The sequence below is a fragment of the Ambystoma mexicanum genome, chromosome 7q, assembly GCF_040938575.1.
Source record: "Ambystoma mexicanum isolate Mex_15411 chromosome 7q, UKY_AmexF1_1, whole genome shotgun sequence".
NCBI lineage: Eukaryota > Metazoa > Chordata > Amphibia > Caudata > Ambystomatidae > Ambystoma > Ambystoma mexicanum.
In genome coordinates, this window is record NC_090941.1 from 498,994,610 (window position 1) to 499,011,613 (window position 17,004).

The 17,004-nt window shown below is 41.9% G+C and overlaps 1 protein-coding gene across 5 annotated transcripts in view; it reads right to left on the minus strand.

Annotated features, from left to right (window-relative positions):
• Positions 1–17,004, minus strand: part of FNDC3A (fibronectin type III domain containing 3A) — a 3,436,199-nt gene that overhangs the window by 2,245,721 nt on the left and 1,173,474 nt on the right. The window lies entirely within an intron of this gene.

A 17,004-nucleotide genomic window follows, 5' to 3' on the forward strand; every position in this document is an offset into this window, starting at 1 on the left:
GAAAAAGTGCGAAAACGCAGCAAAAGCTCGAGAGCTAAACACGAGGACTCCCAACACTTGAGCGTGTGGTAAAAATCTGAGGGTGGCTGCCAGAGGCGGGGCCTAGGGGGAGGGCAGTCATTGGCTGGGGGCAGTATGACCCAGAGACCATTGATTGGTTGCTACTAAGAAAGACAGATCAGAAACGAAACTGATACTGATTTTTTCTTTACCGAGGATTCCCGTCCTGACGACGGGGAATATTCATGAGCATGTGAATCCATGCCAGACCCCATGCTGGAGAAATGTGATGTTAAAAACAAATAATGAGCATTGGGCAAGCTTCATAGAACACCTGTTTCGACTGATAGCAACCATCAAGCTGCTACCACAGTTGTGGAACTCTGCCATCATAGCTCCCATATTCAAGAAGGGCAATCGGGATGATCCGGCAAATCATCGTCCCATTGCTCTTCTTGATATAGTGGGTAAGATTTTTGCAACCTTTCTACAGCAAAAACTCTCAAAGTGGGCAATGGATTCAGGTCGCTTTGACATACGCCAGTCTTGATTCACGAAAGGAGTCGGCACAGAGTTGAATCTGATAATACTCAACACATTGAAATTGGAAGCGCTTAAACAAAAGAAAAATGTGTTTCTTGCGTTAATCGATATGAAGAAAGCGTTTGACACGCTCAATCGCCACACATTTTGGGTGAAACTGAAGAAATGGTCTTGCCCTGTGGACCTATTGCATCCAATAATGGCACTTCATGAGAAAACTTCCATCAGAGTGCGTATAAATGAAGCAGGTGATCTCACAGAGGAAATAATGACAAACAATGGAGTCAAACAGGGGTGTCCCTTGGCTGTTCTCCTTTTCAAACTCTTTATCTCTGACGTCTCTGATGTTCTTCAACAAGTCCACTGTTTCCCTCCAAAAGTAAATGGCCACCCCATCAGTTGGACTATCAATGCTGAAGATATTGTTCTAATGGATTCAACTCCTATTGCGCTTCAAAGACTCTTAACGGCGTTGCAAAGCTACTTAAATGACAACGCCCTGGAAATCAATGTCGGTAAGACAAAGATTATGGCAATTGGGGGGAACAACCAAAGATAAAAATAAAAGATTTAGATGGAAACTTGCAGATTCACAAATCGTGCTTGCCCCAGTGGTGCGATACTCAGGCATTCAGTTTAATGCCTCAATCGGAGAATATGAATGGATGGTAGATTTGAAACAACAAATGGTGATATTCTCGCTTCAAGGGGCAAAGCTGCACGCTGAATATGGCAAATTTACATGAAATCCAGTTATAACCTTTTATACTCAAAAAGTGATTCCATCAATCAGAATTGGTGTCGAGGCTGGTTGGAACCTATGCCATCAACTATGGTCTTCTCTCTAGGGGCTATTTTGGAGACGTGTTCTAAAACTGCCCACGAGTGTTTCAATGATCTCCATAAGACATGAGCTTGGGCTTAAGTCAATGTATGACAGTCGTATGGAAATCTTTGGCTGTGCTACGGACGATGTCCCTGAAAGATCAAGCTCCTGCATATCAAATTTTAGCACCACTAACATCAAATCAGTATGAAGGCATTTTGTCGATATGGGCCAGCAAATTAAAAAGGATATTGGACTATGCTGACATAAAATGGGAAACACTAATGTCAACTCCACAAAAAGCTAAAAAAAAATTGAGACGGTGGAACTGGATACAATATTCTGAAAAAATGAAAACGTTGAAATCCTCAACAGATATGGGACTTGCAGCAAACAGTCTAGACCATCTACCTAAATATCTTGCAAGGTTTCCGTCAAGAAAACACCATAACCAATTCTTAAGATTTTGGTTGAATGTATACAAACCAAAAGAGATCTTATGGTTTAGACGTGATAAATACACTGTTGACAATCTTTGTAGGTTTTGCAGAAACTCAATTGAATCCTCGAAACATCGGATTGTGGAAACATCAAAAACTAACGAACCCTAGAACTCGCTATCTCGAGAAATTTGCTCCTGCTGATAGTGACATTGATAAGTGGTGGTTTTGGGTACTTTCTGGAACCAATGTGCCACTCACATGTGCAGTTTGCAATTTCTTGGAGTACAATTTGAATCATGATATTTCCATTCCAAACAAGGTTATTGGTTGAAGGTTAATTTAATTTAATTTAATTTGATGATTTCTCTTTAATTGCTGCAAAGACAAGTATGGAGTGGATGAAATAGAATTGTAATTGAAGTTTGAATACAAACTAATTGTTACTAATAAAAAATAAAAAAATAAAAATACCTCCTCCATCCGTTCAATCCCTCCTCCATCCGTCCAAACTCTCCTCCATCCGCCCAATCTCTCCTCCATCCGCCCAATCTCTCCTCCATCTGCTCACTTTCCCATCCATCCACTGATCGCTCATTCACCCATCAATCCCTTTGCTCACTCACCCATCCATCCATCCATCCATCCACTAGCTCACTATCCCAGCCATTCATCCACTCACCCGCAATCCATCCATCCATCCACTCACTTTTTTTTTTAGTTCTTTTTTTGTTTTTGGTTAAATAAACCTTTACAAAAAAAAATTCATATTCATTTTCACATTTCATATATTAAAATTCTCATTTAAGCAATTCTTATCAGTTGTAATCAGGTATCTATTATACACTATTAAAAGACGTTGCTGGCGTACAACAATATTAGACAATTTCCTCTTGAATTTCAAAACAAATAAGTTCTCTTCTACTATCTTTAGAAAATTCCCTAACGCTAAAATTAATGGGTTATGAACACCGTACATAAGTCTATTCCATAAAACTTCAGTACAATCCACAAATTCAATATTAATACATTTTTGCAAGTAAACTGTACGTGATCTTGTAAAATGACAGCATTCCAACACCAAGTGTTTTAATGTTTCGTTTGCTTCTTGGCAGTGGGGAAATCTGCATTGCATTGATTGCATACATAATGACATATCAGACCAATGCTGACAGCGTTCCTTGGTGTGGAATTGATTCATTTTAAAACGCATTTACAAGCCTCTAATAACAGAACAGGGAAATATGGCAACATATGGAATGCATGGTAGACGTTTCCTCAAGTATTTTGCATACTCTGAGTACGTTGAGTAAAAGTTTAGTTGATCCATTGTGCTAATCCAGTCATCCTCGAACAGTTTCTTTTTGACAAAGGCAGGTCGAATGCATAGATCATTATGCGTTACACTAAGTTTGTCTAATATCGCATTCATCCTAGTTTCAAACCTATTAATTGTATCCACTGAGTTGTTTACCATTGCATTTTGAAGATATTTATATAAGCAATTTTTCGGTGGATTTAAGAATTTGGCATAGTTTGATAGCATACGCCATTCTACTCTGCAGGATAAAGAGATAAGACTAAACTTGTGCCTGATCACGAAATTCGGAATTGACATTGCCATGTTCAAGGCACTTTTAATTAATCGACCTTGCAAGGAGTCCTAGAAGTCGCTTAAATCAAAAGGACACAAGTCAAGAATGTAGATGAGCGTAGCTTGCACTTTCATTGTTAAGAAGTCGCAAAAGTGGATAAGGGAGAATTGGCAATATCTTTTAAAAAACATCTTCATTTGGCTATTTAAAGAGCGCAATTTAGTGTTAAGCCTTTCTTTCTAGATTGCTATGGAAGAGTTGCTGCTTAATTGGTATCCAAGGAAGCAAATTTCCGATTGTATTTGCACTCTAAGATCACCAATTTTCCAGCTGAACGATTTGATTTTCCTACCGGCATGCAGGATCAAAATACATGTTTTACTGATATTCGGAATGAGGTTGAGATTGTAGGCATATTTTTCAAATGCTAGCAATTTCGCCTGAAGACCAGATGGGGTGGTATCCATTATGAGCAGGTCGTCCGCAAACGCTAGCCAGTGTAACATTATCGTTCCAAGTCTTACCGGGTACATCCCCAGTTCATTCCATATCTGTTCCAAATCGCAAATACAGAGATTAAAAAGCATTGCTGCAAGGTTACAGCCCTGTTTTAGGCCAATATAAGTCTTAATAGCTTCAGTTATAGCTCCTTCTCTTGTCAGCTTTACCATATAAGCAGTGTTGGAGTGCAACAATGGTAACCAATATATTATTTCTGGAGGAATTCCCAATTTGAGTAATTTAAACCATAATAACTTCCTTATCACACAGTCAAAAGCACAAGATAGATCAATGCTTGCTATGTATATTGGATAGGCTCCTTTTTTGTACTCGCAATAATATGGGACATCAATGTTGCATTCAACGAGGTGCCCATTTCCTTTCTAAAATCCTATTTGCGATTTCGCAAGTATGCTATTATTTATAACAAACTTTTCCAAGTCGTACAGTAGTAAACTCCCAAAGATCTTTGTGCTTGTGTCAATAAGTGAAATGGGTCTGTAGTTTTGGGAGTCTAATGTGTTACTTTTCTTGTAAATAGGTACGATTATTGAGGTGATTCCATAACATATGCTGTTCTAACTTTCTCTGAAATATGCTTGCACAACACAGGATTCCATCTCACTGATAATTTAGATTGTTTAATTTTATGTAGAGGTAGCAGATGATTGATGCTATGACATTCATGTGAGGATGTTAAACTCAACTGAATTGGAGCGTGATCTCTGCTGGTAATGGGGTAAATCAACACAGGTGAAACTGTGTGCAATAGTTCATTTGATATCACGAAATAATCAATCATCGAGGTTGAATCACCACGACTCTATGTGTGCTGGGGGCCGTCTGTCTGATTGGTCACAAAGGATAACTCCCATGTGTCCAAATAGGCAACCCATTTGGCACCTCTATTCCGCGCTCCCATCTTCCTTGGGTTACCATAGGAAGTTGTTTCCTCCTTATTCATATCACATAATGAGTTAAAGTCCCCTGCAATTATGATCTTTGGTAAGTTTCCTAAGTTGTGTATACATTCTAAGCATTGGTCCAGATCATCAAACATCTCTTCCAATGTAATTTATTCTCGATTTCAATATAAGCATAGCATAAAAAAACGATTCTCCACATTTTCACCAATAGCTATTTCAATCGCTACTACATTGGAAGAACGGTTTATTTGTCCTGATTGGCAGTTGAACCTATTTCTTATGGTAATTGCAATCCCACCCATCGGGCGACCCAGTTGCTCCTTCCTTGTATGGCTACAAACCGTATTGAACCCCAATAAAAATCAAATCCTGCGTGCACATTGTTTCCTGTAAAAAAATAATCAGGCTGCACATCTTCAAGAAGGGTAGCGAGCCACCTATCAAGAGCACGGTGGCCGCAAGAATTCCATGATATTAGGATTAGTTCTGCTCTCTTTATTTGCTAATCAGTAGTAGGTACATTTTTAAAGGCGGAAATGGATCGCATTAGAGGCTCTATCCAAGCTAGGTTTTGGTTCCCCGCAATCATGGCTATGAGCTGTGATATGCACATTTGTTCTATTGACGTGGCAGATGATAGCTCATGCTGAGGGATCACGGATGGAATTGGCTTCTGCAGAAACTCCTGTGCCTCAATCTCACAGTTGAAGGTGTGCAGACTGAAACCCATCCTCTTTAATTCAGCTCTAAAGCTCCAAATCAATTTCAACACCATTGAGTTGCATACATATCCCAACATCCTGTAGTTGTTTACAAATGCCAGAGCGATTCTATCAAAGTCAGCAGTGGTTAGGATACGCAAAGATGTAATCCCTTCCTTAGTTCTCTGTTCCTCAAAAGGTGTTTTCTGAGAGGTAAGACAGGGATTACTAGTTGATATAGCGATGCTAACGGGATCAGTCAGGGGTAAGTTTTGGGCGTTTAAAGGAATAGAGTGATTCACCTTCTGGTCCTCAACTGGGGCCTCAAGTTGGTGTTCGCTCCGTGTCAGTGGCTGTATGTATTTCGTCTCGGATAAATTAAATTCTCTTGCCAAAATTTTGGAAGAGAGAACACCTCGTTCTACTGCAGTGTTTAAGGTCTGAATCATGCTCAAGATGGATAATTGGTCAGAAGGCGTTCCTTGTGGTCGATCAGCTATTGTTACTTGTGTAGTGACATTATCTGTGTGGCCAGATGGAGTTGTAGATACCATTATAGGTCCTGACCCATGACAGAGATTGATAGGGTTTAATTGGGCACAGATTTATAAGGGAACAATAGGCACTACATGTGGGATTTTTGGTGGCAAGCAAAGATCTATGTGCTTACCTGGGCCGCAGACAATCATATAATCATTCTTAGTGAGCGGATGCGTTGGTTTTGTGACAAGCGGATCAGAGCTACAGGCATCAGCATATGATGGACTGGCCCTAGTTCCTATGGTAGAATTGTCATTAAGCTTAGAGACCAAGGGTCCTATAGGGTTAGTTATTACTTCGTCAATATCCGCGTCTTGTCTTTTATTTGCCATCTTCAAGGTAGATTTTATACCCCTAGATGGAAAATAGTTGCCCAATCCAGTTTTCATGGGTTCATGTTTGGAATCATGATGCCACCCCATCCTGTATACTAGGAGAACTAGTCTTTTTCAGAGGTTTGCTTTTAGGTACCAAATTAATCATGTTAGGGTTAGTAGGCTGGTTATTACCTTGATGGTTGCTAAGGGGTTCTTTTTTTATTTTGATACAGCTGAAATCAATCAACTTTTCAAAAATTACATATATGCAAACATATAAATACAAAATCACTTTCAATTACAATTTCAAATTGGGACATAACGAGACACAAAGGAGCAGTATAAAAGGAGACAAATTAAACAAAAAAGTGCAAAGTATAAAGTAGAAACTCAGCCAGAGCAGGTAGATTACAGCTATATACAGTCCATGAGATGCCTTAATTCTAATGACATAATATCATTGAAATAACATCAGGTTTTTACAATATGGCTAAAGTTCTACTTGACTGTGAATTGATTTCAATAAGTAAAATATTTTCCCAAAAATGTACCAGGGCTTTTATCACTGAAAATCTGGGACTATTAAGTAGAATGCTCCAAGTCTCAATTTCATCCCTTCCCATATACAGGTTTATCAGGTTTAAGAAATATTTTTCTCTAATGACCCTCAGCTTAGGGCACGATACTACCACATGTTGCAACGTTTCTCTTACAGTATGTGATTCACAAAATCGGCAAAAATTTAAGTCAGAGGGAACAATTTTGCGTCTCGCCAACAATTCCCGCGTCGGCCATAGGTTCATCCCTAAACGCAAATATTGGTTCCTAATTTTTTCTGAGGGGCATTTCAAAAGATAGTTAGGCACTTGACCCAAGCGCTTGCTGCCAAAGATTCTAGTGTCAAAATCTCTATAATTTGAACAACGCTCATAGTTCTGAATCCAGACCCATTGGTAGAATTTTGTTTTAGCACTTAGTGGGCTATCAATTAGGAACTGTAAAGAAATGTTGGCCTCCACTAAGGTATTTAAGACAAAACTTCGCCATTTTGCAGGGAAAGTTAGAGTGGAGGAGGACAAATGACGGGCAACAGTACTCAGTATGTTATTATTTGTCGCACCCATCAAGCATTTGCGAAAAAAGGACCACATTCTCCATTTAACCCTGCTCGCTAGTGAGTTTATACCCAATTCAAAACGCAGTATGGGCATAGGTACACAGTTTGGTAGATGTAACACCCTTTTCCAAAAAACGACTTCCAATTTATCCCAGATTTGATCATTGATATACAGCTTTGATTCGACACCATATAGAAGCATAGGAATCACTTTTTGTTCGTAAAACATAAATAGATGCTTTAAAGTGAATTTACTATATCTGTAAACAAGTATTTTGGATTGTGACAACAAGGACAACAGTTTGGACTGCAACAAAATCGAATATTTAGCATCTCCAACAGTATTTTGAATAGATAGGCCTAAATATTTATATTCAGAGACTAATTGCAATGGTTCCAGTTGGAGATTCCAAACTGAATTTCGATACTTGAATCTCCCCTTTGGTCTACATACCATAATTTGCGATTTTTCCAAGTTTACTGTTAATTGATTCTTCAAAGCATACTCAGATAAAGCAGATAAGAGATTCTGGAGGCCCTTTGGCGTCTGGGAGACCAAGGCAAGGTCATCAGCATAGAGTAACCATGGGATGCACTGGCCCCCCAATTCAGGCGCATCTGACAAAATGCAAAAGAAAGCCTGTCCCATTTCAAGAATAAACAGATTGAACAAAAATGAGGCTAAAATACACCCCTGTTTGAGTCCTAAGAATGTGGCAAAGGAAGCGGATAAAAGGCCTTCAGTAGAGTCTAACACGCATAGACGTGTCCGAGTGTAATTGAATAATTAAAGATAACAAGGAGGACGGACAGCCAAAAGAGTACAACTTGTGGAATAACAAATTACGATTAATAGAATCAAACGCAGAACGAAAATCAATAAAAGCAAAATATAAAGATTGTTTTCGTGCCGCATATTTTGACTTGAGCATATTCAAGGTAATCATGTTAGGTAATGTACCAAGACCAGAGACAAAGCCTGATTGTAAGGGATCTAATTTCGAATATTGTTTCGACCACTTTTTCAGCTCTCTAAGAATTAAGCGAGAGTAGATCTTCCCAGGCACATCAAGAAGGGAGATTGGCCGATAACTAGCGGGATTGGCCCGATCACCCTTCTTGTAGATAGGGATGACAATTGACTGCTTCCATGACATCGGTATCATCTGGGAGACATTAATGGACTCAAACATGAGGCATAATATGTCTGCCCAGGTATCCGGAAATTGCTTGAGGTGTGTATTGGTCAAACCATCCGGACCAGGGGCTCTAGAATTGCTAGCTTGTTTTATAAAATACAGTATGTCGTCTCTCTGAAAACACAAATGAAAGGGAGGCAGTACCTCTGACATGACTGGACCTACAGTAGACGGTGGGGCAGTAAATAAAGTGGAGTAATGCTGGATCCACATACTCTCCGTCACGTCATTTGCTTGGACAGCCACCTGATGCCACGCTGTCACCTGATTTATGATATTCCATGATTGGGCTGAGTTCTTCGCGGCTAAAGCCTTTAGCATAGAATTGCCATCCGTCTGATAGAGTTTTGACCTCATGCCCCTTGCCCAATTTCTATACTTAGTTTTAATCTGAGACTGGAAGGCTAATCGCATATCTTGTGGAAGCTTACGGGCGGCCCTCCTATCAGCCCGAAGTGTGGCTTTTTTAACTCTAAATTCATGATTGATTATATGTAAGTGAGGAATGTGTTTCTGTTTTTGTAGAGTTGAACCTGGTTGAAACTGTTGCATTAAATCGTGGTAAACTACATCCCCCGGGAAAGAGCCCCCTTTTCGAGCATTCAATTGCGTGTGATAGGAATCCCTGAAAGCTGCAAGGGCAGTTTCAGACCATATCAGTCTGTTCCTCGCAGAATTGACTTTGAAGGAGCCCATATTGTGGACATTTTCAAATTTAGAAATAGCAGACTTTAAAGTCCACGTCATATTTAACAAATTATGGTCGCTTACTTCTGTGTCAATTATTTTAAATGCTGTGATATTATTTAGCATACATACATTTGCATACATATAGTCGATAATTCCTTCACTGCGACCACGATGCCAGGTAGCTCTGGGTGGTAAATCCTGAGGAAGCGCTCCATTTAACATGAACAGATTACGAGAATGAACAAAACTTGTCCACTTCTGTAAGCGAAAACTCTCAGATTTACATGAAGGACCCAAACAATGTAAATTTAAATCACCAGCTAAGAGGATGTAATCAGTGAGGCCCTCAAGCATAACAATATCCAAAGCCTGAGTCACAGAATCAAGAAAACAATCGTCAGAAATTCCTAAAGGGTTCCAATAAACATTTATCGCAGCACAAAATAAGTTGTCACCCATGATTTTTGTCATTTGTAAAAAGGGGCTAGGGGAGAACCATGATTCAATTTTTAGCGACGAGGATTGCTTTACAGCAGTCAGCAATCCAGATGTGGGTCGCCCCCTGCAACCTTTCTCTGCTGGATTCAAGAGCACCTCATAGTTGTTCCATGAAGGGATGCTCATGAACCAAGATTCTTGTAACATAATAACATAATGATCCAGTAGCTGTACATTCAAATTATTCAGCAAATGACTATGTCCTCAGGAATTCCAACTAATGAAGGACCAAAAGCAAATTACATGTTTTTGATGCTAACATTGACTACTTTTAAGATTGCACGAGCAAGTGTGAGAGGTCAATTCTTGTTTTTTATTTGTTGGTTGAATGTGATGAGAAACCTGTAAACAATTTGACAGAGAGTCCGATGTCTCTGACATAATATTAAGGGTAAAGCCCAAATTACATCGTTGTGATTTAACAGCCCAAATTGAGTTTACCACAATTCTTGAGTTGATCCAAAGATTTACAGAGGAACGATTTCATTTGTTGTAAAATTCCACAAGCTCAATACCAATGGAACCAATGTCATCAAGTTCAGGAATCTCACCAAGAATTGCCAATATAGAAGCACGATTAAGCTTATATTGTTTGGCTGGGGCAGGCATACAACTCAGAGTTAATGCATGAATTGCTGGGCGTTTACGGCCTCCATTCATACCTTTCTGTTTTGCTGTCAAAGGCAAGGCTTTTGCCGTTTGCTGAGCTACAGGAGATGCATTGGTCTTAGCAAAGGCAGAGTGCTCAAAGAATTTGTCCAGGGAAGACTGAATCAGTCTTTCTAAGTCTCTGGTGGGAATGGTCTCAGACGGAGAGACAGTTGCCTTGGTGTGAACAGACACCTGAGGGGTAGGTAGAGATGGAAGAGCCTTATCAACGTCTGGAGACGCTGTGTGCAAAGGCTGAGCCAAAGACACCTGGGGGACAGCTTGAGAAGACACAGCATTGGCAGATGGTTGTGTAGATATTTGCACATGCTGTGGCGGCAGAGCAAAAAAACTGTTTGTAGGCGGGGATTTGGACGGAGCAAAACTCAAATTTTTGGCAACAGATTTAGATACCATGTAATCATCGATGGCTTTCCTTAGCTCTTTAAGTCGTAATTCTTTATCTGCAGGACCCATTGACACAACTGCTTTAGCAGAATCATCAGTTGACTGATTAATGAGTGTATTTTTAGACATATCAGTCGCCACTCGAATTAGGTCATTTAAAGGACTGTGCTCCACTGGCACTGGCAAAACCCTCACTTTCCGTTTCTATGACTGTGAAGAGTATTTTCTCGCAATTAATTTCGCTGCAGCAATAGTGGTAGCAACAGGGACAGAAAGATTCTTGACAAGCGCTTTCGTTTGACTGCCGTGTTTAACCATAGATTTAACATTCTTGGATTTTTTAACGGGTGGGGCCTTTTTAAACCCCCATTTAGCACTGTTAGAGGGGTTCAAATTGCCCTCGAATAACGGATACGTTGTTTTTTTTGGTTTTGTTTGCTGATCTGGGGGAGAGTTATCTACAACACTCATTAAATCTATAATAGGAATTGGAAAACATGGAATGGTCTGAAATTCTTGTGAGGGGGCTACAGACTGGACAGAGGTCTGAGAGGCTATAGACCTCCTCATAATTGGTGAGCTATGAGGTTGTCTCAGACTTTCAATTTTGTTGGCAAGCATAAGATGCTCTGCCAAAACTTGGTTGAGTTGGTTAGAGCGTAAATCAGCCTTTGTGACTAGGACCTCAAACAGTTTAGCTAAAGCCAAAATACAGTGTTCATTGAGGTGAGAGCTATGCCAGTTGGTACACTATGCGATTCAGCCAGGCCAGATTCAGGAATGCCAGGAGAATTTATTTTGCGCGGAGTAGGGGCAATAAATGACAAATTAGCAACGGAATTTGCAGCACTGATGTTGGTAAATAAAATGGGGGATTTGGACACATTTTCAGAGAGTGTATTGGTAGAAAAGGCAGAGGCATTTGTGTCCAGATCTATTACAGGCATGTCCCCAGAGTTTGAAATTGAAGACAATTTCGAATTTGAAGGGTTGCTAATGGAGATAATATGATTGACTGGAGTTTCAGTAGGGGGAATCACAGCACCGGGTAAGACATTTTTCAACAAAATGCTGTCAATAAGAGACACATTTCCATGCACAAAAGTGACAGTTGCAGTGGCCGAAGGGCCAGATTTTACCATATCTTCATCTTTATCCTCCACCGTCGAGTTCTTAACAGTCTGTCCATGATCCGAGTCCCTTTGTAGAGGAGTGGATTTTTGGTCCACAAGACCACATTCTGGTTGTTTATTGCTTCTTTTGTGAATTTCCTCAGAGTTCACAACACTTTGATCACTACAAAATGGTTGAATGTCCATTCCTAAAAGGATTTCTGCTCTTGTCTTCGATTTTGGTTTCAAATTGCCAATACGAGGCGTGGAACTTATGCGTGGTTTTTTATTTACAGCAGGTGAATTTTCACCGTTAGATTAGTGAGTTGCTGAAATTGTAGGCATCCCTGATTTTAGGGAAGCCGTAACTCGTTTCATTTCCACAAAGCACCTAAAACACCAAAATGCAAAGAAAGGTGAATATGCTAGATATTTGCAATGAAAACAACTAAACCAAGATAGACACGCTACTCGCCGCAACGAGCGCGGCGAAGCGGCAAAAATACAGGACTTCTACGGGGCTTCCTCGGGTCCCTGTTCTTATAGCCCGCCTCCAAGAGAAGTGAATGCTCCTGGTAGATGTAGTCCTTAATACGCTGTTAGCAAACGGAGTGTAGAATAAACAGCAAAATCACCAGCAGCAGGAAAGCGACTCTGGGCAAAGCCGGACTTCTATGGAATTTCCTTAAGTAAACCTTAAAGCAGTCTCTAATAACAAGTATAAAGTGTTGCCACCAGATCAAAAGGCTGAGCCACGCAGTCTCTGGAATAGTTTTGAGTCTGAATGAGAACAAGTTCCAAGTTAAATATTTAAGTGCCTGAGTCGTTGAAAGTTAGATGGATGTTACCAGATCAAAGAGTCTGCAATAGTACTATGCAGGCTCTGCAGTCTCTGCTATGCCAAATAAGAAAAACAGTAAATGACTGCTTTTTAGATACTGAAGTACACAGCATGCAGGGAGTAATTGTCAATGGAGTTGCAGGAAAGGCAGAATCAAGGTTAAAAATCAGGGTGTAAAATTGAACAATATTGACAGTGATAGCCGGGTTACTCAAAGTTGAGAAAAGGAGCTTACTATATATTGGCAGTCCGCAGCCGCCCACGCCGAACAGCCAAACAGCACCAGCCCTTCTACCACCAGGGCTTACGCCGCAAGGGTGGCGCTGGCTGCAATTTCAAGTGTCCAGTTGAGTCACGTGATAGTGTCACGTGATTGGGTGTAGCTCTGCCTCCCTTCCAGCAAGAGCTGAGTGCTCGCAGTGCTGTGAAGGGGCCAAGGAGCTTCCTTTCAGCACAAGAAAAACGAATGTAAAAACACAGCAAGAGCTGGTCAGAGAAATGCTGCTCCAAATAGAGGTAAAAACGGCCTAAGGGGTTCTTTGCAAATATTTTTATTTTTTTAATTATTATTTTCGGAGATAAAGGATGCAATAAAAGTACGTGGCTTTCCTCAGATAGTTGGTCTACATCAATGATGTCGTCTTCCTGAGGGGGAGGTGATGTACTTCTCACATCTTGATCTGCATCCTTACCATCGTCAGATGGATTACCATCTTTTGTTAACAAATGTTTGCTTTCCTTGCGTTTATCAGCACGTTTTTTGGCTTTCAAATGCATTTTTCTAATACGCCTTGAGATAAACGTAGGTTTGTTTTTTCCCATCATTTATTTCATCTGCAGCATGTTCCTCCATAATTTTTAGCAGGACTGATGGACTATCGGGAGGTCCGGGCATGTTATCAGGCTTCAGAGCGGATGCTTTTATATTTAAGGCAAGTTTTATATCTCTGATATCAAGCCTGATGGAATCGATATCAGTACCATCCTTACCGGACGATAAAGCCAAGTTAACGTGCGGGGATCCTGATTGCCCTTCATTTACTCCGATGAGCATCTCATTCTCATTTGGGATGTAACATTGGGACTCTTTATCTACAAGAAGAGGTCTACCCAGGCTGTCAGATATCTGATGATTACTGATGGGCAGAGCACAGAAGGAAATGTCTCTTTGGCTAACATAAAACCCTTGAGGCAATTAAGTTACAACAGGATCTCATTCGAGGTGGCCTTCATTTCACGCAATTCCATATGTGTGAAATCATGACCTTTGTCAAGAAGGGCAAGAATCCTTATGATAACTGGACAGGAATATGGACTTGGGGGTGATATGTTGTGAGGTATGTCAATGCCGCCTTCTTCCTGTGAGTCACTGCGAACAAAATTAGAGTCCGCTTAAATACAATTGGAACATAACAGCTGTGATGATGGCAAGGACGGGGCTGTTTCCTTAAAGTAGAGGAAAGGCTGCAGACTGACATCACTTGGAGAATCCTTAGAGTTTAGAACAGGCAGTCGCAGCCGAGTTAGGGTTATGGGACTAGTATTTAGATCATATAACAATTTCTTGTCTATTAGTGGGGTTAAAGCAACAATGGAAGCCTGAATGCATTTGTTTAATTCAAAAATCGGCGCAGATCCATCACCCAAATTGGAACTGCTGATATCACTCACCAAAATAGAACTATCCATAATATCCCATCTACCATTAGATGCTATATTACTGTCATTTAAAACATTATCCTCTTTGCTGTTTTAGGTGGAGAATTTGACAGACTGGCAGCGTTGTTACTTTCAACTATGCTAAGTGGGTGATTCATACTCACTGCCTCAGCATTCGGTTCCGTAGCTGTTGTATTGCCATCTGTCAGCACACACATCGCACTCATAGATGCTGATACAGGGTATGCAGCGTTTCCGCTGCATATCAAAGCATGAACATTGACAATTTTGATAACAGGCATGTCAGTCAGGCAACCGCTGGGCAAGCCTGATGCCATTAGTCAAACCAGTGTCACAGAACACAAAGTAGCAATGCGTTCCAAAGTATGAAGTGAAAAGAGAGGAGCCTACTTACCCACCCCCTGCTAGTCCAACAGGAAAGTGCAAGAATGTTCCTCGATCGGCGCACCACGCGCCGCGCATAGTGAACAGTCAGCAGTCCACTTTCTGACACTTCCTGGTGCGCACGCTGGTGCGCTGATCAGGAAGTATTTCAGCGTTCTCCTCAGTGGGCAGGGGGCGGGACTCACAGTCTCCAGACCAATGAGAGGATTCTATAACATAAAAGGGGAGTTGTTAGCAACGTAAATTTGAATCCTAAAATTGCTACGTCACAAGGAGCTCAGGAAGGAGGAGAGCACAGAGGAACAAATGGAGGAGAGCAGAGGGGTCAGGCAGCGGGGGGGGGGGAAGTAGTGGGAGGAGGTGCTGTACGTGGAGGAAGGCAGTACTCCTAGAAATAGTTACTTTGCTCAAGATGAATCACGTCACGGCGTGTGTTGCATTAAACACCTTCCTCCTGCTGGAAATACAGCTTCTACGAGGAAGCAGATCGGCAGTCAACAGTCCACTTTCTGCCACTCACTTTACCTGCCATCCATCCACTCTACCTGTCACCCACCCATCCGCTCACTCACTCACCCACCCATCCATGCATCCACATTCTGCTCACTCACCCATCCCTGCATACACATATCTGCTCACTCTCCCAGCCATCTATCCATCTTCTCACTCTGCCAGCCATCCGCACACCCTCCCATCCATCCGCTCACTCTCCCCATCATTCTGTTTGCTCTCCCCATTATTCTGCTCCCTCTCCCCATCATTATGCTCCCTTCTCCCCATCATTCTGCTCACTCTCCCATCCATTCGCTCACTCTCCCATCCATCTGCTCACTCTTCCATCCACCCATCTGCTCACCCTCCGATCCATCAACTCACTCTCCCATCTATCATCACTTACCCTGCCAACTTCTCACTTTACCCTGCCATCCATCCATCTGCTCACTCTCCCTGCCATTCATCCAGCCGCTCACTATCGCAGTCATTCATCCAGCTGCTCACTCTCCCTGCCATTCATCCAGCCGCTCACTCTCCCTGCCATTCATCCAGCAGCTCACTTTCCCAGCCATTCATCCGGCTGCTCACTCTCCCAGCCATCCATCCACCCACTTTCTCAGCCATCTGCTCACAAACCTATCCATCCATCCATCTACCCCACTCTCCCCCACCCATCCCTGCATCCACTTATCCGCTCACTCACCCATCCATGCATCCACATAGTCACAGAAACCTGCTCACTCTCCCAACCATCCGCTCACTCTGCCACCCATCCGCTCACTCTCCTACCCCTCCGCTCTCCCACCCATCGCTAACCCTCCCATTCAACCGCTCAGTCCCTCCTTCATCCGCTCAATCTCTCCTCCATCCGCTCAATCCCGCCTCCATCCGCTCAATCCCGCCTCCATCTGCTCAATCCCGCCTCCACCCCCTCAATCCCACCTCCATCCCTTCAATCCCACCTCCATCCGCTCAATCCCGCCTCCATCCGCTCACTTTCCCATCCACCCGCTGACTCCCTCATCCACACATCGCTCATTCACCCATTCATCCCTTCAGTCACTCACTCATCCATTCCTTCGCTCACTCTCCCATCCTCCACTCACTCTCCCATCCACCCCTCCACTCATTTTCCCATCCATCAACTCACTCTTACATCCATATCCCCTTACTCTCCCATCCATCCATCCATCCATCCATCCATCCATCCATCCATCCATCATCCATCCATTCCCTCTCCCAGCAACCCAGTCTCAGGTCATTAACCCATGCATCCATTCTCTCTCCATCCATCCATCCATCCATCCATCCATCCATCCATCCATCCATCCATCGAACCACCCATCCATCCAGCCGCTCACAAACCCATCCATACCTCCACAAATCCATTCACTTGTCAGTGCTAAAGAAGATAGTTCTATTGGCTTTATCAATGCTTCTATCTTATTAAACTCTAAAATACAAGCAAGCTGTAAAATATACACCATTACAACAGGACATCTGCCCCTTTTATAAACCAGAAGGGTAGGTTCTTGCTTTTAAA